Source organism: Narcine bancroftii, chromosome 7 (assembly GCF_036971445.1).
Source record: "Narcine bancroftii isolate sNarBan1 chromosome 7, sNarBan1.hap1, whole genome shotgun sequence".
NCBI classification, from domain to species: Eukaryota; Metazoa; Chordata; class Chondrichthyes; order Torpediniformes; family Narcinidae; genus Narcine; species Narcine bancroftii.
Window position 1 is genome coordinate 123,367,673 of NC_091475.1, and position 22,225 is coordinate 123,389,897.

A 22,225-nucleotide genomic window follows, 5' to 3' on the forward strand; every position below is an offset into this window, starting at 1 on the left:
TCTGAGGCTCCTCTGATGCTCCTCTGATGCTCCTCTGATGCTCCTCTGTTGCTCCTCTGATGCTCCTCTGATGCTCCTCTGATGCTCCTCTGATGCTCCTCTGTTGCTCCTCTCATGCTCCTCTGATGCTCCTCTGATGCTCCTCTGATGCTCCTCTGATGCTCCTGACCCTGCTCCTGCTCCTCTGATGCTTCTCTGATGCTCCTGCTCCTGCTCCTGCTCCTGCTTCTCTGGTGCTCCTCTGATGCTCCTCTGATGCTCCTCTGATGCTCCTCTGATGCTCCTGTGATGCTCCTCTGATGCTCCTCTGATGCTCCTCTGATGCTCCTCTGATGCTCCTCTGATGCTCCTCTGATGCTCCTCTGATGCTCCTCTGATGCTCCTCTGATGCTCCTCTGATGCTCCTCTGATGCTCCTCTGATGCTCCTCTGATGATCCTCTGATGCTCCTCTGATGCTCCTCTGATGCTCCTCTGATGCTCCTCTGTTGCTCCTCTGATGCTCCTCCGATGCTCCTCTGATGCTCCTCTGATGCTCCTCTGATGCTCCTCTGATGCTCCTCTGATGCTCCTCTGATGCTCCTCTGATGCTCCTCTGATGCTCCTCTGATGCTCCTCTGTTGCTCCTCTGATGCTCCTCTGATGCTCCTCTGATGCTCCTCTGATGCTCCTGCTCCTTCTCCTGCTCCTCTGATGCTCCTCTGATGCTCCTGCTCCTGCTCCTGCTCCTGCACCTGCTCCTCTGATGCTCCTCTGATGCTCCTGCTCCTGTCCCTGCTCCTGCTCCTGCTCCTGCTCCTGCTCCTCTGATGCTCCTCTGATGCTCCTGCTCCTGCACCTGCTCCTGCTCCTGCTCCTGCTCCTGCACCTGCTCCTGCTCCTGCTCCTGCTCCTCTGATGCTCCTCTGATGCTCCTCTGATGCTCCTCAGATGCTCCTCTGATGCTCCTCTGATGCTCCTCTGATGCTCCACTGATGCTCCTGTGATGCTCCTCTGATACTCCTCTGATGCTCCTCTGATGCTCCTCTGATGCTCCTCTGATGCTCCACTGATGCTCCTGTGATGCTCCTCTGATGCTCCTCTGATGCTCCTCCGATGCTCCTCCGATGCTATACTGATGCTCCTCTGATGCTCCTCTGATGCTCCTCTGATGCTCCTCTGATGCTCCTCTGATGCACCTCTGATGCTCCTCTGATGCTCCACTGATGCTCCTCTGATGCTCCACTGATGCTCCTCTGATGCTCCTCTGATGCTCCTCTGATGCTCCTCTGATGCTCCTCTGATGCTCCACTGATGCTCCTCTGATGTTCCTCTGATGCTCCTCTGATGCTCCTCTGATGCTCCTCTGATGCTCCTCTGATGCTCCTCTGATGCTCCACTGATGCTCCTCTGATGCTCCTCTGATGCTCCTCCGATGCTCCTCTGATGCTCCACTGATGCTCCACTGATGCTCCTCTGATGCTCCTCTGATGCTCCTCTGTTGCTCCTCTGATGCTCCTCTGATGCTCCTCTGATGCTCCTCTGATGCTCTTCTGATGCTCCTCTGATGCTCTTCTGATGCTCCTCTGATGCTCCTCTGATGCTCCTCTGATGCTCCTCTAATGGTCCTCTGATGCTCCTCTGATGCTCCAGCTCCTGCTCCTGCTCCTGCTCCTGCTCCTGCTCCGCTGATGCTCCTCTGATGCTCCTGCTCCTGCACCTGCTCCTGCTCCTGCTCCTGCTCCTGCTCCTGCTCCTGCTCCTGATCCTGCTCCTCTGATGCTCCTCTGATGCTATACTGATGCTCATCTGTTGCTCCTCTGATGCTCCTCTGATGCTCCTCTGATGCTCCTCTGATGCTCCTCTGATGCTCCTCTGATGCTCCTCTGATGCTCCACTAATGCTACTCTGATGCTCCACTGATGCTCCTCTGATGCTCCTCTGATGCTCCTCTGATGCTCCTCTGATGCTCCTCTGATGCTCCTCTGATGCTCCTCTGATGCTCCTCTGATGCTCCTCTGATGCTCCTATGATGCTCCTCTGAGGCTCCTCTGATGCTCCTCTGATGCACCTCTGTTGCTCCTCTAATGCTCCTCTGATGCTCCTCTGATGCTCCTCTGATGCTCCTCTGTTGCTCCTCTGATGCTCCTCTCATGCTCCTCTGATGCTCCTCTGATGCTCCTCTGATGCTCCTCTGATGCTCCTCTGATGCTCCTGCTCCTGCTCCTTCTCCTCTGATGCTCCTCTGATGCTCCTCTGATGCTCCTGCTCCTGCTCCTGCTCCTGCTCCTCTGATGCTCCTCTGATGCTCCTGCTCCTGTTCCTGCTCCTGTTCCTGCTCCTGCTCCTGCTCCTGCTCCTGCTCCTCTGATGCTCCTCTGATGCTCCTCTGATGCTCCTCTGATGCTCCTCTGATGCTCCTCTGATGCTCCTCTGATGCTCCTCTGATGCTCCTCTGATGCTCCTCTGATGCTCCTCTGATGCTCCTCTGATGCTCCTCCGATGCTCCTCCGATGCTCCTCTGATGCTCCTCTGATGTTCCTCTGATGCTCCTCTGATACCTCTCTGATGCTCCTCTGATGCTCCTCTGATGCTACACTGATGCTGCTCTGATGCTCCTCTGATGCTCCTCTGATGCTCCTCTGATGCTCCTCTGATGCTCCTCTGATGCTCCACTGATGCTCCACTGATGCTCCTCTGATGCTCCTCTCTGATGCTCCTCTGATGCTCCTCTGATGCTCCTCTGATGCTCCACTGATGCTCCTCTGATGCTCCTCTGTTGCTCCTCTGATGCTCCTCTGATGCTCCTCTGATGCTCCTCTGATTCTCCTACGATGCTACTCTGATGCTCCTCTGATGCTCCTCTGATGCTCCTCTGATGCTCCTCTGATGCTCCTCTGTTGCTCCTACGATGCTCCTCTGATGCTCCTCTGATGCTCCTCTGATGCTCCTCTGATGCTCCTCTGATGCACCTCTGAGGCTCCTCTGAGGCTCCTCTGATGCTCCTCTGATGCTCCTCTGTTGCTCCTCTGATGCTCCTCTGATGCTCCTCTGATGCTCCTCTGTTGCTCCTCTGATGCTCCTCTGATGTTCCTCTGATGCTCCACTGATGCTCCTCTGATGTTCCTCTGATGCTCCTCTGATGCTCCTCTGATGCTCCTCTGATGCTCCTCTGATGCTCCTCTGATGCTCCTCTGATGCTACACTGATGCTCCTCTGATGCTCCTCTGATGCTCCTCTGATGCTCCTCTGATGCTCCTCTGATTCTCCTCTGATGCTCCTCTCATGCTCCTCTGATGCTCCTCTGATGCTCCACTGATGCTCCTCTGATGCTCCTCTGATGCTCCTCTGATGCTCCTCTGATGCTCCTCTGATGCTCCTCTGATGCTCCACTGATGCTCCTCTGATGCTCCTCTGATGCTCCTCTGATGCTCCTCTGATGCCCCTCTGATGCTCCACTGATGCTCCTCTGATGCTCCTCTGATGCTCCTCTGATGCTCCTCAGATGCTCCTCTGATGCTCCTCTGATGCTCCACTGATGCTCCACTGATGCTCCTCTGATCCTCCTCTGATGCTCCTCTGATGCTCCTCTGATGCTCCACTGATGCTCCACTGATGCTCCTCTGATGCTCCTCTAATGCTCCTCTGAGTATCCTCTGATGCTCCTCTGATGCTCCTCTGATGCTCCTCTGATGCTCCTCTGATGCTCCTCTGATGCTCCTCTGATGCTACACTGATGCTCCTCTGATGCTCCTCTGATGCTCCTCTGATGCTCCTCTGATGCTCCTCTGTTGCTCCTCTGATGCTCCTCTGTTGCTCCTCTGATGCTCCTCTCATGCTCCTCTGATGCTCCTCTGATGCTCCTCTGATGCTCCTCTGATGCTCCTCTGATGCACCTGCTCCTGCTCCTGCTCCTTTGATGCTCCTCTGATGCTCCTCTGATGCTCCTGCTCCTGCTCCTGCTCCTGCTCCTGCTCCTCTGATGCTCCTCTGATGCTCCTGCTCCTGTTCCTGCTCCTGCTCCTGCTCCTGCTCCTGCTCCTCTGATGCTCCTCTGATGCTCTTGCTCCTGCACCTGCTCCTGCTCCTGCTCCTGCTCCTGCACCTGCTCCTGCTCCTGCTCCTGCTCCTCTGATGCTCCTCTGATGCTCCTCTGATGCTCCTCTGATGCTCCTCTGATGATCCTCTGATGCTCCTCTGATGCTCCACTGATGCTCCACTGATGCTCCTCTGATGCTCCTCTGATGCTCCTCTGTTGCTCCTCTGATGCTCCTCTGATGCTCCTCTGATGCTCCTCTGATGCTCCTCTGATGCTCCTCTGATGCTCCTCTGATGCTCCTCTGATGCTCCTCTGATGCTCCTCTGATGCTCCTCTGTTGCTCCTCTGATGCTCCTCTGATGCTCCTCTGATGCTGCTCTGATGCTCCTCTGATGCTCCTCTGATGTTCCTCTGATGCTCCTCTGATGCTCCTCTGATGCTCCTCTGATGCTCCACTGATGCTCCTCTGATGCTCCACTGATGCTCCTCTGATGCTCCTCTGATGCTCCTCTGATGCTACACTGATGCTCCTCTGATGCTCCTCTGATGCTCCTCTGATGCTCCTCTGATGCTCCTCTGATGCTCCTCTGTTGCTCCTCTGATGCTCCTCTGATGCTCCTCTGATGCTCCTCTGATGCTCCTCTGATGCTCCTCTGATGCTCCTCTGATGCTCCTCTGATTCTCCTCTGATGCTCCTCTGATGCTCCTCTGATGCTCCTCTGATGCTCCTCTGATGCTCCTCTGATGCTCCACTGATGCTCCTCTGATGCTCCACTGATGCTCCTCTGATGCTCCTCTGATGCTCCTCTGATGCTCTTCTGATGCTCCTCTGATGCTCCACTGATGCTCCTCTGATGCTCCTCTGATGCTCCTCTGATGCTCCTCTGATGCTCCTCTGATGCTCCTCTGATGCTCCTCTGATGCTCCTCTGATGCTACACTGATGCTCCTCTGATGCTCCTCTGATGCTCCTCTGATGCTCCTCTGATGCTCCTCTGATGCTCCTCTGTTGCTCCTCTGATGCTCCTCTGATGCTCCTCTGATGCTCATCTGATGCTCCTCTGATGCTCCTCTGATGCTCCTCTGATGCTCCTCTGAAGCTCCTCTGATGCTCCTCTGATGCTCCTCTGATGCTCCACTGATGCTACTCTGATGCTCCACTGATGCTCCTCTGATGCTCCTCTGATGCTCCTCTGATGCTCCTCTGATGATCCTCTGATGCTCCACTGATGCTCCTCTGATGCTCCTCTGATGCTCCTCTGATGCTCCTCTGATGCTCCTCTGATGCTCCTCTGATGCTCCTCTGATGCTCCTCTGTTGCTCCTCTGATGCTCCTCTGATGCTCCTCTGATGCTCCTCTGATGCTCCTCTGATGCTCCTCTGAGGCTCCTCTGATGCTCCTCTGATGCTCCTCTGATGCTCCTCTGTTGCTCCTCTGATGCTCCTCTGATGCTCCTCTGTTGCTCCTCTGATGCTCCTCTCATGCTCCTCTGATGCTCCTCTGATGCTCCTCTGTTGCTCCTACGATGCTCCTCTGATGCTCCTCTGATGCTCCTCTGATGCTCCTCTGTTGCTCCTCTGATGCTCCTCTGATGCTCCTCTGTTGCTCCTCTGATGCTCCTCTGATGTTTTTCTGATGCTCCACTGATGCTCCTCTGATGTTCCTCTGATGCTCCTCAGATGCTCCACTGATGCTCCACTGATGCTCCTCTGATGCTCCTCTGATGCTCCTCTGATGCTCCTCTGATGCTCCTCTGATGCTCCACTGATGCTCCACTGATGCTCCTCTGAGGATCCTCTGATGCTCCTCTGATGCTCCTCTGATGCTCCTCTGTTGCTCCTCTGATGCTCCTCTGTTGCTCCTCTGATGCTCCTCTGATGCTCCTCTGATGCTCTTCTGATGCTCCTCTGATGCTCCTCTGATGCTACACTGATGCTCCTCTGATGCTCCTCTGATGCTCCTCTGATGCTCCTCTGATGCTCCTCTGTTGCTCCTCTGATGCTCCTCTGTTGCTCCTCTGATGCTCCTCTCATGCTCCTCTGATGCTCCTCTGATGCTCCTCTGATGCTCCTCTGATGCTCCTCTGATGCTCCTGCTCCTGCTCCTGCTCCTTTGATGCTCCTCTGATGCTCCTCTGATGCTCCTGCTCCTGCTCCTGCTCCTGCTCCTGCTCCTCTGATGCTCCTCTGATGCTCCTGCTCCTGTTCCTGCTCCTGCTCCTGCTCCTCTGATGCTCCTCTGATGCTCTTGCTCCTGCACCTGCTCCTGCTCCTGCTCCTGCTCCTGCACCTGCTCCTGCTCCTGCTCCTGCTCCTCTGATGCTCCTCTGATGCTCCTCTGATGCTCCTCTGATGCTCCACTGATGCTCCACTGATGCTCCTCTGATGCTCCTCTGATCCTCCTCTGATGCTCCTCTGATGCTCCTCTGATGCTCCTCTGATGCTCCTCTGAAGCTCCTCTGATGCTACACTGATGCTCCTCTGATGCTCCTCTGATGCTCCTCTGATGCTCCTCTGATGCTCCTCTGTTGCTCCTCTGATGCTCCTCTGTTGCTCCTCTGATGCTCCTCTCATGCTCCTCTGATGCTCCTCTGATGCTCCTCTGATGCTCCTCTGATGCTCCTCTCATGCTCCTGCTCCTGCTCCTGCTCCTTTGATGCTCCTCTGATGCTCCTCTGATGCTCCTGCTCCTGCTCCTGCTCCTGCTCCTCTGATGCTCCTCTGATGCTCCTGCTCCTGTTCCTGCTCCTGCTCCTCTGATGCTCCTCTGATGCTCTTGCTCCTGCACCTGCTCCTGCTCCTGCTCCTGCTCCTGCACCTGCTCCTGCTCCTGCTCCTGCTCCTCTGATGCTCCTCTGATGCTCCTCTGATGCTCCTCTGATGCTCCTCTGATGCTCCTCTGATGCTCCTCTGATGCTCCTCTGATGCTCCACTGATGCTCCTCTGATGCTCCACTGATGCTCCTCTGATGCTCCTCTGATGCTCCTCTGATGCTACACTGATGCTCCTCTGATGCTCCTCTGATGCTCCTCTGATGCTCCTCTGATGCTCCTCTGATGCTCCTCTGTTGCTCCTCTGATGCTCCTCTGATGCTCCTCTGATGCTCCTCTGATGCTCCTCTGATGCTCCTCTGATGCTCCTCTGATGCTACACTGATGCTCCTCTGATGCTCCTCTGATGCTCCTCTGATGCTCCTCTGATGCTCCTCTGATTCTCCTCTGATGCTCCTCTGATGCTCCTCTGATGCTCCTCTGATGCTCCTCTGATGCTCCTCTGATGCTCCACTGATGCTCCTCTGATGCTCCACTGATGCTCCTCTGATGCTCCTCTGATGCTCCTCTGATGCTCCTCTGATGCTCCTCTGATGCTCCACTGATGCTCCTCTGATGCTCCTCTGATGTTCCTCTGATGCTCCTCTGATGCTCCTCTGTTGCTCCTACGATGCTCCTCTGATGCTCCTCTGATGCTCCTCTGATGCTCCTCTGTTGCTCCTCTGATGCTCCTCTGATGCTCCTCTGTTGCTCCTCTGATGCTCCTCTGATGTTTTTCTGATGCTCCTCTGATGCTCCTCTGATGCTCCTCTGATGCTCCACTGATGCTCCTCTGATGCTCCTCTGATGTTCCTCTGATGCTCCTCTGATGCTCCTCTGTTGCTCCTACGATGCTCCTCTGATGCTCCTCTGATGCTCCTCTGATGCTCCTCTGTTGCTCCTCTGATGCTCCTCTGATGCTCCTCTGATGCTCTTGCTCCTGCACCTGCTCCTGCTCCTGCTCCTGCTCCTGCACCTGCTCCTGCTCCTGCTCCTGCTCCTCTGATGCTCCTCTGATGCTCCTCTGATGCTCCACTGATGCTCCTCTGATGCTCCTCTGATGCTCCTCTGATGCTCCACTGATGCTCCTCTGATGCTCCACTGATGCTCCTCTGATGCTCCTCTGATGCTCCTCTGATGCTCCTCTGATGCTACACTGATGCTCCTCTGATGCTCCTCTGATGCTCCTCTGATGCTCCTCTGATGCTCCTCTGATGCTCCTCTGTTGCTCCTCTGATGCTCCTCTGATGCTCCTCTGATGCTCCTCTGATGCTCCTCTGATGCTCCTCTGATGCTCCTCTGATGCTACACTGATGCTCCTCTGATGCTCCTCTGATGCTCCTCTGATGCTCCTCTGATGCTCCTCTGATTCTCCTCTGATGCTCCTCTGATGCTCCTCTGATGCTCCTCTGATGCTCCTCTGATGCTCCTCTGATGCTCCACTGATGCTCCTCTGATGCTCCACTGATGCTCCTCTGATGCTCCTCTGATGCTCCTCTGATGCTCCTCTGATGCTCCTCTGATGCTCCACTGATGCTCCTCTGATGCTCCTCTGATGTTCCTCTGATGCTCCTCTGATGCTCCTCTGTTGCTCATACGATGCTCCTCTGATGCTCCTCTGATGCTCCTCTGATGCTCCTCTGTTGCTCCTCTGATGCTCCTCTGATGCTCCTCTGTTGCTCCTCTGATGCTCCTCTGATGTTTTTCTGATGCTCCACTGATGCTCCTCTGATGTTCCTCTGATGCTCCTCAGATGCTCCACTGATGCTCCACTGATGCTCCTCTGATGCTCCTCTGATGCTCCTCTGATGCTCCTCTGATGCTCCACTGATGCTCCACTGATGCTCCTCTGTTGCTCCTCTAATGCTCCTCTGAGGATCCTCTGATGCTACACTGATGCTCCTCTGATGCTCCTCTGATGCTCCTCTGATGCTCCTCTGATGCTCCTCTGTTGCTCCTCTGATGCTCCTCTGTTGCTCCTCTGATGCTCCTCTCATGCTCCTCTGATGCTCCTCTGATGCTCCTCTGATGCTCCTCTGATGCTCCTCTGATGCTCCTGCTCCTGCTCCTGCTCCTTTGATGCTCCTCTGATGCTCCTCTGATGCTCCTGCTCCTGCTCCTGCTCCTGCTCCTGCTCCTCTGATGCTCCTCTGATGCTCCTGCTCCTGTTCCTGCTCCTGCTCCTGCTCCTCTGATGCTCCTCTGATGCTCTTGCTCCTGCACCTGCTCCTGCTCCTGCTCCTGCTCCTGCACCTGCTCCTGCTCCTGCTCCTGCTCCTCTGATGCTCCTCTGATGCTCCTCTGATGCTCCTCTGATGCTCCACTGATGCTCCACTGATGCTCCTCTGATGCTCCTCTGATCCTCCTCTGATGCTCCTCTGATGCTCCTCTGATGCTCCTCTGATGCTCCTCTGAAGGTCCTCTGATGCTACACTGATGCTCCTCTGATGCTCCTCTGATGCTCCTCTGATGCTCCTCTGATGCTCCTCTGTTGCTCCTCTGATGCTCCTCTGTTGCTCCTCTGATGCTCCTCTCATGCTCCTCTGATGCTCCTCTGATGCTCCTCTGATGCTCCTCTGATGCTCCTCTGATGCTCCTGCTCCTGCTCCTGCTCCTTTGATGCTCCTCTGATGCTCCTCTGATGCTCCTGCTCCTGCTCCTGCTCCTGCTCCTCTGATGCTCCTCTGATGCTCCTGCTCCTGTTCCTGCTCCTGCTCCTCTGATGCTCCTCTGATGCTCTTGCTCCTGCACCTGCTCCTGCTCCTGCTCCTGCTCCTGCACCTGCTCCTGCTCCTGCTCCTGCTCCTCTGATGCTCCTCTGATGCTCCTCTGATGCTCCTCTGATGCTCCTCTGATGCTCCTCTGATGCTCCTCTGATGCTCCTCTGATGCTCCACTGATGCTCCTCTGATGCTCCACTGATGCTCCTCTGATGCTCCTCTGATGCTCCTCTGATGCTACACTGATGCTCCTCTGATGCTCCTCTGATGCTCCTCTGATGCTCCTCTGATGCTCCTCTGATGCTCCTCTGTTGCTCCTCTGATGCTCCTCTGATGCTCCTCTGATGCTCCTCTGATGCTCCTCTGATGCTCCTCTGATGCTCCTCTGATGCTACACTGATGCTCCTCTGATGCTCCTCTGATGCTCCTCTGATGCTCCTCTGATGCTCCTCTGATTCTCCTCTGATGCTCCTCTGATGCTCCTCTGATGCTCCTCTGATGCTCCTCTGATGCTCCTCTGATGCTCCACTGATGCTCCTCTGATGCTCCACTGATGCTCCTCTGATGCTCCTCTGATGCTCCTCTGATGCTCCTCTGATGCTCCTCTGATGCTCCACTGATGCTCCTCTGATGCTCCTCTGATGTTCCTCTGATGCTCCTCTGATGCTCCTCTGATGCTCCTCTGATGCTCCTCTGATGCTCCTGCTCCTGTTCCTGCTCCTGCTCCTGCTCCTGCTCCTCTGATGCTCCTCTGATGCTCTTGCTCCTGCACCTGCTCCTGCTCCTGCTCCTGCTCCTGCACCTGCTCCTGCTCCTGCTCCTGCTCCTCTGATGCTCCTCTGATGCTCCTCTGATGCTCCTCTGATGCTCCTCTGATGCTCCTCTGATGCTCCTCTGATGCTCCACTGATGCTCCACTGATGCTCCTCTGATGCTCCTCTGATGCTCCTCTGATGCTCCACTGATGCTCCTCTGATGCTCCACTGATGCTCCTCTGATGCTTCTCTGATGCTCCTCTGATGCTACACTGATGCTCCTCTGATGCTCCTCTGATGCTCCTCTGATGCTCCTCTGATGCTCCTCTGATGCTCCTCTGTTGCTCCTCTGATGCTCCTCTGATGCTCCTCTGATGCTCCTCTGATGCTCCTCTGATGCTCCTCTGATGCTCCTCTGATGCTACACTGATGCTCCTCTGATGCTCCTCTGATGCTCCTCTGATGCTCCTCTGATGCTCCTCTGATTCTCCTCTGATGCTCCTCTGATGCTCCTCTGATGCTCCTCTGATGCTCCTCTGATGCTCCTCTGATGCTCCACTGATGCTCCTCTGATGCTCCACTGATGCTCCTCTGATGCTCCTCTGATGCTCCTCTGATGCTCCTCTGATGCTCCTCTGATGCTGCTCTGATGCTCCACTGATGCTCCTCTGATGCTCCTCTGATGCTCCTGCTCCTGTTCCTGCTCCTGCTCCTGCTCCTGCTCCTGCTCCTCTGATGCTCCTCTGATGCTCTTGCTCCTGCACCTGCTCCTGCTCCTGCTTCTGCTCCTGCACCTGCTCCTGCTCCTGCTCCTGCTCCTCTGATGCTCCTCTGCTGCTCCTCTGATGCTCCTCTGATGCTCCTCTGATGCTCCACTGATGCTCCTCTGATGCTCCTCTGAAGCCCCTCTGATGCTCCTCTGATGCTCCTCTGATGCTCCTCTGATGCTCCTCTGATGCTCCTCTGATGCTCCTCTCATGCTCCTCTGTTGCTCCTCTGATGCTCCTCTGATGCGCCTCTGATGCTGCTCTGATGCTCCACTGATGCTCCTCTGATGCTCCTCTGATGCTCCTCTGATGCTCCTCTGATGCTCCTCTGATGCTCCTCTGATGCTCCTCCGATGCTCCTCTGAGGCTCCTCTGATGCTTCTCTGATGCTCCTCTGATGCTCCTCTGTTGCTCCTCTGATGCTCCTCCGTTGCTCCTCTGATGCTCCTCTGATGCTCCTCTGATGCTCCTCTGATGCTCCTCTGATGCTCCTCTGATGCAACACTGATGCTCCTCTGATGCTCCTCTGATGCTCGTCTGATGCTCCTCTGATGCTCCTCTGTTGCTCCTCTGATGCTCCTCTGATGCTCCTCTGATGCTCCTCTGATGCTCCACTGATGCTCCACTGATGCTCCTCTGATGCTCCTCTGATGCTCCTCTGATGCTCCTCTGATGCTCCTCTGATGCTCCTCTGATGCTCCTCTGATGCTCCTCTGATGCTCCTCTGATGCTCCTCTGATGCTCCTCTGATGCTCCTCTGATGCTGCTCTGATGCTCCACTGATGCTCCTCTGATGCTCCTCTGATGCTCCTCTGATGCTCCTCAGATGCTCCTCTGATGCTCCTCTGATGCTCCTCCGATGCTCCTCTGAGGCTCCTCTGATGCTTCTCTGATGCTCCTCTGATGCTCCTCTGTTGCTCCTCTGATGCTCCTCTGTTGCTCCTCTGATGCTCCTCTGATGCTCCTCTGATGCTCCTCTGATTCTCCTCTGATGCTACACTGATGCTCCTCTGATGCTCCTCTGATGCTCCTCTGATCCTCCTCTGATGCTCCTCTGATGCTCCTCTGATGCTCCTCTGATGCTCCTCTGATGCTCCTCTGATGCTCCTCTGATGCTCCTCTGATGCTCCTCTGATGCTCCTGCTCCTGCTCCTGCTCCTGCTCCTGCTCCTCTGATGCTCCTCTGATGCTCCTGCTCCTGTTCCTGCTCCTGCTCCTGCTCCTGCTCCTGCTCCTCTGATGCTCCTCTGATGCTCTTGCTCCTGCACCTGCTCCTACTCCTGCTTCTGCTCCTGCACCTGCTCCTGCTCCTGCTCCTGCTCCTCTGATGCTCCTCTGATGCTCCTCTGATGCTCCTCTGATGCTCCTCTGATGCTCCTCTGATGCTCCACTGATGCTCCTCTGATGCTCCTCCGATGCTCCACTGATGCTCCTCTGATGCTCCTCTGATGCTCCTCTGATGCTCCTCTGATGCTCCTCTGATGCTCCTCTGATGCTCCTCTGATGCTCCTCTGATGCTCCTCTGATGCTCCTGCTCCTGCTCCTGCTCCTGCTCCTGCTCCTCTGATGCTCCTCTGATGCTCCTGCTCCTGTTCCTGCTCCTGCTCCTGCTCCTGCTCCTGCTCCTCTGATGCTCCTCTGATGCTCTTGCTCCTGCACCTGCTCCTGCTCCTGCTTCTGCTCCTGCACCTGCTCCTGCTCCTGCTCCTGCTCCTCTGATGCTCCTCTGATGCTCCTCTGATGCTCCTCTGATGCTCCTCTGATGCTACACTGATGCTCCTCTGATGCTCCTCTGATGCTCCTCTGATGCTCCTCTGATGCTCCTCTGATTCTCCTCTGATGCTCCTCTGATGCTCCTCTGATGCTCCTCTGATGCTCCTCTGATGCTCCTCTGATGCTCCACTGATGCTCCTCTGATGCTCCACTGATGCTCCTCTGATGCTCCTCTGATGCTCCTCTGATGCTCCTCTGATGCTCCTCTGATGCTGCTCTGATGCTCCACTGATGCTCCTCTGACGCTCCTCTGATGCTCCTGCTCCTGTTCCTGCTCCTGCTCCTGCTCCTGCTCCTGCTCCTCTGATGCTCCTCTGATGCTCTTGCTCCTGCACCTGCTCCTGCTCCTGCTTCTGCTCCTGCACCTGCTCCTGCTCCTGCTCCTGCTCCTCTGATGCTCCTCTGCTGCTCCTCTGATGCTCCTCTGATGCTCCTCTGATGTTCCACTGATGCTCCTCTGATGCTCCTCTGAAGCCCCTCTGATGCTCCTCTGATGCTCCTCTGATGCTCCTCTGATGCTCCTCTGATGCTCCTCTGATGCTCCTCTGATGCTCCTCTGTTGCTCCTCTGATGCTCCTCTGATGCGCCTCTGATGCTGCTCTGATGCTCCACTGATGCTCCTCTGATGCTCCTCTGATGCTCCTCTGATGCTCCTCTGATGCTCCTCTGATGCTCCTCTGATGCTCCTCCGATGCTCCTCTGAGGCTCCTCTGATGCTTCTCTGATGCTCCTCTGATGCTCCTCTGTTGCTCCTCTGATGCTCCTCCGTTGCTCCTCTGATGCTCCTCTGATGCTCCTCTGATGCTCCTCTGATGCTCCTCTGATGCTCCTCTGATGCAACACTGATGCTCCTCTGATGCTCCTCTGATGCTCGTCTGATGCTCCTCTGATGCTCCTCTGTTGCTCCTCTGATGCTCCTCTGATGCTCCTCTGATGCTCCTCTGATGCTCCACTGATGCTCCACTGATGCTCCTCTGATGCTCCTCTGATGCTCCTCTGATGCTCCTCTGATGCTCCTCTGATGCTCCTCTGATGCTCCTCTGATGCTCCTCTGATGCTCCTCTGATGCTCCTCTGATGCTCCTCTGATGCTCCTCTGATGCTGCTCTGATGCTCCACTGATGCTCCTCTGATGCTCCTCTGATGCTCCTCTGATGCTCCTCAGATGCTCCTCTGATGCTCCTCTGATGCTCCTCCGATGCTCCTCTGAGGCTCCTCTGATGCTTCTCTGATGCTCCTCTGATGCTCCTCTGTTGCTCCTCTGATGCTCCTCTGTTGCTCCTCTGATGCTCCTCTGATGCTCCTCTGATGCTCCTCTGATTCTCCTCTGATGCTACACTGATGCTCCTCTGATGCTCCTCTGATGCTCCTCTGATCCTCCTCTGATGCTCCTCTGATGCTCCTCTGATGCTCCTCTGATGCTCCTCTGATGCTCCTCTGATGCTCCTCTGATGCTCCTCTGATGCTCCTCTGATGCTCCTGCTCCTGCTCCTGCTCCTGCTCCTGCTCCTCTGATGCTCCTCTGATGCTCCTGCTCCTGTTCCTGCTCCTGCTCCTGCTCCTGCTCCTGCTCCTCTGATGCTCCTCTGATGCTCTTGCTCCTGCACCTGCTCCTACTCCTGCTTCTGCTCCTGCACCTGCTCCTGCTCCTGCTCCTGCTCCTCTGATGCTCCTCTGATGCTCCTCTGATGCTCCTCTGATGCTCCTCTGATGCTCCTCTGATGCTCCACTGATGCTCCTCTGATGCTCCTCCGATGCTCCACTGATGCTCCTCTGATGCTCCTCTGATGCTCCTCTGATGCTCCTCTGATGCTCCTCTGATGCTCCTCTGATGCTCCTCTGATGCTCCTCTGATGCTCCTCTGATGCTCCTGCTCCTGCTCCTGCTCCTGCTCCTGCTCCTCTGATGCTCCTCTGATGCTCCTGCTCCTGTTCCTGCTCCTGCTCCTGCTCCTGCTCCTGCTCCTCTGATGCTCCTCTGATGCTCTTGCTCCTGCACCTGCTCCTGCTCCTGCTTCTGCTCCTGCACCTGCTCCTGCTCCTGCTCCTGCTCCTCTGATGCTCCTCTGATGCTCCTCTGATGCTCCTCTGATGCTCCTCTGATGCTCCACTGATGCTCCTCTGATGCTCCTCTGATGCTCCTCTGATGCTCCTCTGATGCTCCTCTGATGCTCCTCTGATGCTCCTCTGATGCTCCTCTGTTGCTCCTCTGATGCTCCTCTGATGCTCCTCCGATGCTGCTCTGATGCTCCACTGATGCTCCTCTGATGCTCCTCTGATGCTCCTCTGATGCTCCTCTGATGCTCCTCTGATGCTCCTCTGATGCTCCTCCGATGCTCCTCTGAGGCTCCTCTGATGCTCCTCTGATGCTCCTCTGATGCTCCTCTGTTGCTCCTCTGATGCTCCTCTGTTGCTCCTCTGATGCTCCTCTGATGCTCCTCTGATGCTCCTCTGATGCTCCTCTGATGCTCCTCTGATGCTCCTCTGATGCTACACTGATGCTCCTCTGATGCTCCTCTGATGCTCCTCTGATGCTCCTCTGATGCTCCTCTGATGCTCCTCTGATGCTCCTCTGTTGCTCCTCTGATGCTCCTCTGATGCTCCTCTGATGCTCCACTGATGCTCCACTGATGCTCCTCTGATGTTCCTCTGATGCTCCTCTGATGCTCCTCTGATGCTCCTCTGATGCTCCTCTGATGCTCCTCTGATGCTACACTGATGCTCCTCTGATGCTCCTCTGATGCTCCTCTGATGCTCCTCTGATGCTCCTCTGATGCTCCTCTGATGCTCCTCTGTTGCTCCTCTGATGCTCCTCTGATGATCCTCTGATGCTCCTCTGATGCTCCTCTGATGCTCCTCTGATGCTCCTCTGATGCTCCTCTGATGCTCCTCTGATGCTCCACTGATGCTACTCTGATGCTCCACTGATGCTCCTCTGATGCTCCTCTGATGCTCCTCTGATGCTCCTCTGATGCTGCTCTGATGCTCCACTGATGCTCCTCTGATGCTCCTCTGATGCTCCTCTGATGCTCCTCTGATGCTCCTCTGATGCTCCACTGATGCTCCTCTGATGCTCCACTGATGCTCCTCTGATGCTCCTCTGATGCTCCTCTGATGCTACACTGATGCTCCTCTGATGCTCCTCTGATGCTCCTCTGATGCTCCTCTGATGCTCCTCTGATGCTCCTCTGTTGCTCCTCTGATGCTCCTCTGATGCTCCTCTGATGCTCCTCTGATGCTCCTCTGATGCTCCTCTGATGCTACACTGATGCTCCTCTGATGCTCCTCTGATGCTCCTCTGATGCTCCTCTGATGCTCCTCTGATTCTCCTCTGATGCTCCTCTGATGCTCCTCTGATGCTCCTCTGATGCTCCTCTGATGCTCCTCTGATGCTCCACTGATGCTCCTCTGATGCTCCACTGATGCTCCTCTGATGCTCCTCTGATGCTCCTCTGATGCTCTTCTGATGCCCCTCTGATGCTCCACTGATGCTCCTCTGATGCTCCTCTGATGCTCCTCTGATGCTCCTCTGATGCTCCTCTGATGCTCCTCTGATGCTCCTCTGATGCTACACTGATGCTCCTCTGATGCTCCTCTGATGCTCCTCTGATGCTCCTCTGATGCTCCTCTGATGCTCCTCTGATGCTCCTCTGTTGCTTCTCTGATGCTCCTCTGATGCTCCTCTGATGCTCCTCTGATGCTCCTCTGATGCTCCTCTGATGCTCCTCTGATGCTCCTCTGATGCTCCTCTGATGCTCCACTGATGCTACTCTGATGCTCCACTGATGCTCCTCTGATGCTCCTCTGATGCTCCTCTGATGCTCCTCTGATGATCCTCTGATGCTCCACTGATGCTCCTCTGATGCTCCTCTGATGCTCCTCTGATGCTCCTCTGATGCTCCTCTGATGCTCCTCTGATGCTCCTCTGATGCTCCTCTGTTGCTCCTCTGATGCTCCTCTGATGCTCCTCTGATGCTCCTCTGATGCTCCTCTGATGCTCCTCTGATGCTCCTCTGATGCTCCTCTGAGGCTCCTCTGATGCTCCTCTGATGCTCCTCTGATGCTCCTCTGTTGCTCCTCTGATGCTCCTCTGATGCTCCTCTGATGCACCTCTGATGCTCCTCTGTTGCTCCTCTGATGCTCCTCTCATGCTCCTCTGATGCTCCTCTGATGCTCCTCTGTTGCTCCTACGATGCTCCTCTGATGCTCCTCTGATGCTCCTCTGATGCTCCTCTGTTGCTCCTCTGATGCTCCTCTGATGCTCCTCTGTTGCTCCTCTGATGCTCCTCTGATGTTTTTCTGATGCTCCACTGATGCTCCTCTGATGTTCCTCTGATGCTCCTCAGATGCTCCACTGATGCTCCACTGATGCTCCTCTGATGCTCCTCTGATGCTCCTCTGATGCTCCTCTGATGCTCCTCTGATGCTCCACTGATGCTCCACTGATGCTCCTCTGATGCTCCTCTAATGCTCCTCTGAGGATCCTCTGATGCTCCTCTGATGCTCCTCTGATGCTCCTCTGTTGCTCCTCTGATGCTCCTCTGATCCTCCTCTGATGCTCCTCTGATGCTCCTCTGATGCTCCTCTGATGCTCCTCTGATGCTCCTCTGATGCTACACTGATGCTCCTCTGATGCTCCTCTGATGCTCCTCTGATGCTCCTCTGATGCTCCTCTGTTGCTCCTCTGATGCTCCTCTGTTGCTCCTCTGATGCTCCTCTCATGCTCCTCTGATGCTCCTCTGATGCTCCTCTGATGCTCCTCTGATGCTCCTCTGATGCTCCTCTGATGCTCCTGCTCCTGCTCCTGCTCCTTTGATGCTCCTCTGATGCTCCTCTGATGCTCCTGCTCCTGCTCCTGCTCCTGCTCCTGCTCCTCTGATGCTCCTCTGATGCTCCTGCTCCTGTTCCTGCTCCTGCTCCTGCTCCTGCTCCTGCTCCTCTGATGCTCCTCTGATGCTCTTGCTCCTGCACCTGCTCCTGCTCCTGCTCCTGCTCCTGCACCTGCTCCTGCTCCTGCTCCTGCTCCTCTGATGCTCCTCTGATGCTCCTCTGATGCTCCTCTGATGCTCCTCTGATGCTCCTCTGATGCTCCTCTGATGCTCCACTGATGCTCCACTGATGCTCCTCTGATGCTCCTCTGATGCTCCTCTGTTGCTCCTCTGATGCTCCTCTGATGCTCCTCTGATGCTCCTCTGATGCTCCTCTGATGCTCCTCTGATGCTCCTCTGATGCTCCTCTGATGCTCCTCTGATGCTCCTCTGTTGCTCCTCTGATGCTCCTCTGATGCTCCTCTGATGCTGCTCTGATGCTCCACTGATGCTCCTCTGATGCTCCTCTGATGCTCCTCTGATGCTCCTCTGATGCTCCACTGATGCTCCTCTGATGCTCCACTGATGCTCCTCTGATGCTTCTCTGATGCTCCTCTGATGCTACACTGATGCTCCTCTGATGCTCCTCTGATGCTCCTCTGATGCTCCTCTGATGCTCCTCTGATGCTCCTCTGATGCTCCTCTGATGCTACACTGATGCTCCTCTCATGCTCCTCTCATGCTCCTCTGATGCTCCTCTGATGCTCCTCTGATGCTCCTCTGATGCTCCTCTGATGCTCCTCTGTTGCTCCTCTGATGATCCTCTGATGCTCCTCTGTTGCTCCTCTGATGCTCCTCTGATGCTCCTCTGATGCTCCTCTGATGCTGCTCTGATGCTCCACTGATGCTCCTCTGATGCTCCTCTGATGCTCCTCTGATGCTCCTCTGATGCTCCACTGATGCTCAACTGATGCTCCTCTGATGCTCCACTGATGCTACTCTTATGCTCCTCTGATGCTCCTCTGATGCTCCTCTGATGCTCCTCTGATGCTCCTCTGATGCTCCTCTGATGCTCCTCTGTTGCTCCTCTGATGCTCCTCTGTTGCTCCTCTGATGCTCCTCTGATGCTCCTCTGATGCTCCTCTGATGCTCCTCTGATGCTCCTCTGATGCTACACTGATGGTCCTCTGATGCTCCTCTGATGCTCCTCTGATGCTCCTCTGATGCTCCTCTGTTGCTCCTCTGATGCTCCTCTGATGCTCCTCTGATGCTCCTCTGATGCTCCTCTGATGCTCCTTTGATGCTCCTCTGATGCTACACTGATGCTCCTCTGATGCTCCTCTGATGCTCCTCTGATGCTCCTCTGATGCTCCTCTGATGCTCCTCTGATGCTCCTCTGATGCTCCTCTGATGCTCCTCTGATGCTCCTCTGATTCTCCTCTGATGCTCCTCTGATGCTCCTCTGATGCTGCTCTGATGCTCCACTGATGTCCTCTGATGCTCCTCTGATGCTCCTCTGATGCTCCTCTGATGCTCCTCTGATGCTCCTCTGATGCTCCTCTGATGCTCCTCCGATGATCCTCTGAGGCTCCTCTGATGCTTCTCTGATGCTCCTCTGATGCTCCTCTGTTGCTCCTCTGATGCTCCTCTGTTGCTCCTCTGATGCTCCTCTGATGCTCCTCTGATGCTCCTCTGATGCTCCTCTGATGCTCCTCTGATGCTCCTCTGATGCTCCTCTGATGCTCCTCTGATGCTCCTCTGATGCTCCTCTGTTGCTCCTCTGATGCTACTCTGATGCTCCTCTGATGCTCCTCTGATGCTCCACTGATGCTCCTCTGATGCTCCTCTGATGCTCGTCTGATGCTCCTCTGATGCTCCTCTGATGCTCCTCTGATGCTCCTCTGATGCTCCTCTGATGCTCCTCTGATGCTCCTCTGATGCTCCTCTGATGCTCCTCTGATGCTCCTCTGATGCTCCTCTGATGCTCCTCTGATGCTCCACTGATGCTCCACTGATGCTCCTCTGATGCTCCTCTGATGCTCCACTGATGCTCCTCTGATGCTCCTCTGATGCTCCTCTGATGCTCCTCTGATGCTCCTCTGATGCTCCTCTGATGCTCCTCTGATGCTCCTCTGATGCTCCACTGATGCTCCTCCGATGCTCCTCTGATGCTCCTCTGATGCTCAACTGATGCTCCTCTGATGCTCCACTGATGCTACTCTGATGCTCCTCTGATGTTCCTCTGATGCTCCTCTGATTCTCCTCTGATGCTCCTCTGTTGCTCCTCTGATGCTCCTCTGATGCTCCTCTGATGCTCCTCTGATGCTCCACTGATGCTCCTCAGATGCTCCTCTGATGCTCCTCTGATGCTCCACTGATGCTCCACTGATGCTCCTCTGATGCTCCTCTGATGCTCCTCTGATGCTCCTCTGATGCTCCTCTGATGCTCCTCTAATGCTCCTCTGAGGCTCCTCTGAGGCTCCTCTGATGCTCCTCTGATGCTCCTCTGTTGCTCCTCTGATGCTCCTCTGATGCTCCTCTGATTCTCCTCTGATGCTCCTCTGATGGTCCTCTGATGCTCCCCTGATCCTCCTCTGATGCTCCTCTGATGCTCCTCTGATGCTCCTCTGATGCTCCTCTGATGCTCCTCTGATGCTCCTCTGACGCTCCTCTGAGGCTCCTCTGATGCTCTTCTGTTGCTCCTCTGATGCTCCTCTGATGCTCCTCTGATGCTCCTCTGATGCTCCTCTGATGCTCCTCTGATGCTCCTCTGATGCTCCTCTGATGCTCCTCTGATGCTCCTCTGAGGCTCCTCTGAGGCTCCTCTGATGCTCCTCTGATGCTCCTCTGATGCTCCTCTGATGCTCCTCCGATGCTCCTCCGATGCTCCTCCGATGCTCCTCTGATGCTCCTGCTCCTGCTCCTGCTCCTGCTCCTGCTCCTGCTCCTGCTCCTGCTCCTGCTCCTGCTCCTGCTCCTGTTTCTGCTCCTGCTCCTGCTCCTGCACCTCTGATGCTCCCCTGATGCACCTCTGATGCTCCTCTGATGCTCCTCTGATGCTCCTCTGATGCTCCTCAGATGCTCCTCTGATGCTCCTCTGATGCTCCTCTGATGCTCCTGTGATGCTCATCTGATGCTCCTCTGATTCTCCTCTGATGCTCCTCCGATGCTCCTCTGATGCTCCTCTGATGCTCAACTGATGCTCCTCTGATGCTCCGCCTCTGAATCAGATCCCCACCTATGATTCCCCGTGTTTGATTCACTGCCTCTGATTCCCCGCCTCTGATTCCCCATCTCTGATTCACCACCTTTCATTCGCCACCTCTGATTCCCCATATCAGATTCCCCGCCTCTGTTTCCCCGCCTCTGATTCCCCTCCTCTGTTTCCTCATATCTGATTCCCCGCCTCTGATTCCCCAACTCTGATTCCCCGCCTCTGATTACACAGCTCTGATTCCCCGTCTCTGATTCCCCGTGTCTGATTCCCTGCCTCTGATTCCCAGCCTCTGATTCCCCATCTCTGATTCCCCGCCTCTGAATCCCCGTGTCTGATACCCAGCCTCTGATACCCCGCCCCTGATTCCCCACCTCTGATTTCCCATATCTGATTCCCCGCCTCAATTTCCGCGCCTCTGATTCCCCTCCTCTGATTCCCCATATCTGATTCCCCGACTCTGATTCCCCAACTCAGATTCCCCGCCTCTGATTCCCCAGCTTTGTTTCCCCGCCTCTGATTCCCCGCCTCTGTTTCCCCATATCTAATTCCCCGCCTCTGATTCCCAAACTCTGATTCCCCGCCTCTGATTCCCCAGCTCTCATTCCCCGACTCTGATTTTCCACATCTGATTTCCTGCCTCTGATTCGCTTCTGATTCCCTGCCTCTGATTCCCTGCCTCTGATTCCCCACCTCTGAATCCCCATATCTGATTCCCTGCCTCTGATTCCCTGCCTCTGATTCCCCGCCTCTGATTCCCCGCCTCTGATTCCCAAACTCTGATTCCCCACCTCTGATTCCCCATATCTGATTCCCCGCCTCTGTTTCCCAGCCTCTGATTCCCCGCCTCTGTTTCCCCATATCTGATTCCCCGCCTCTGATTCCCCAACTCTGATTCCCCGCCTCTGTTTCCCCAGCTCTGATTCCCCGCCTCTGATTCCCCGCATCTGATTCCCTGCCTCTGATGCCCCGCCTCTGATTCCCCATCACTGATTCCCCGCCTCTGATTCCCCGTGTCTGATTCCCTGCCACTGATTCCCCGCCTCTGATTCCCCGCCTCTGATTCCCCAACTCTGATTCACCGCATCTGATTCCCCAGCTCTGATTCCCCGCCTCTGAATCCCCGCGTCTGATTCCGTGCCTCTGATTCCCAGCCTCTGATTCCCCATCTCTGATTCCCCACCTCTGATTCACCACCTCTGATTCCCCATATTTGATTCCCCGCCTCAGCTTCCCCGCCTCTGATTCCCCCCTCTGATTCCCATATCTGATTCCCCGCCTCTGATTCCCCAACTCTGATTCCCCGCCTCTGATTCCCCAGCTCTGATTCCCCGCCTCTGAATCCCCAACTCTGATTCCCTGCCTCT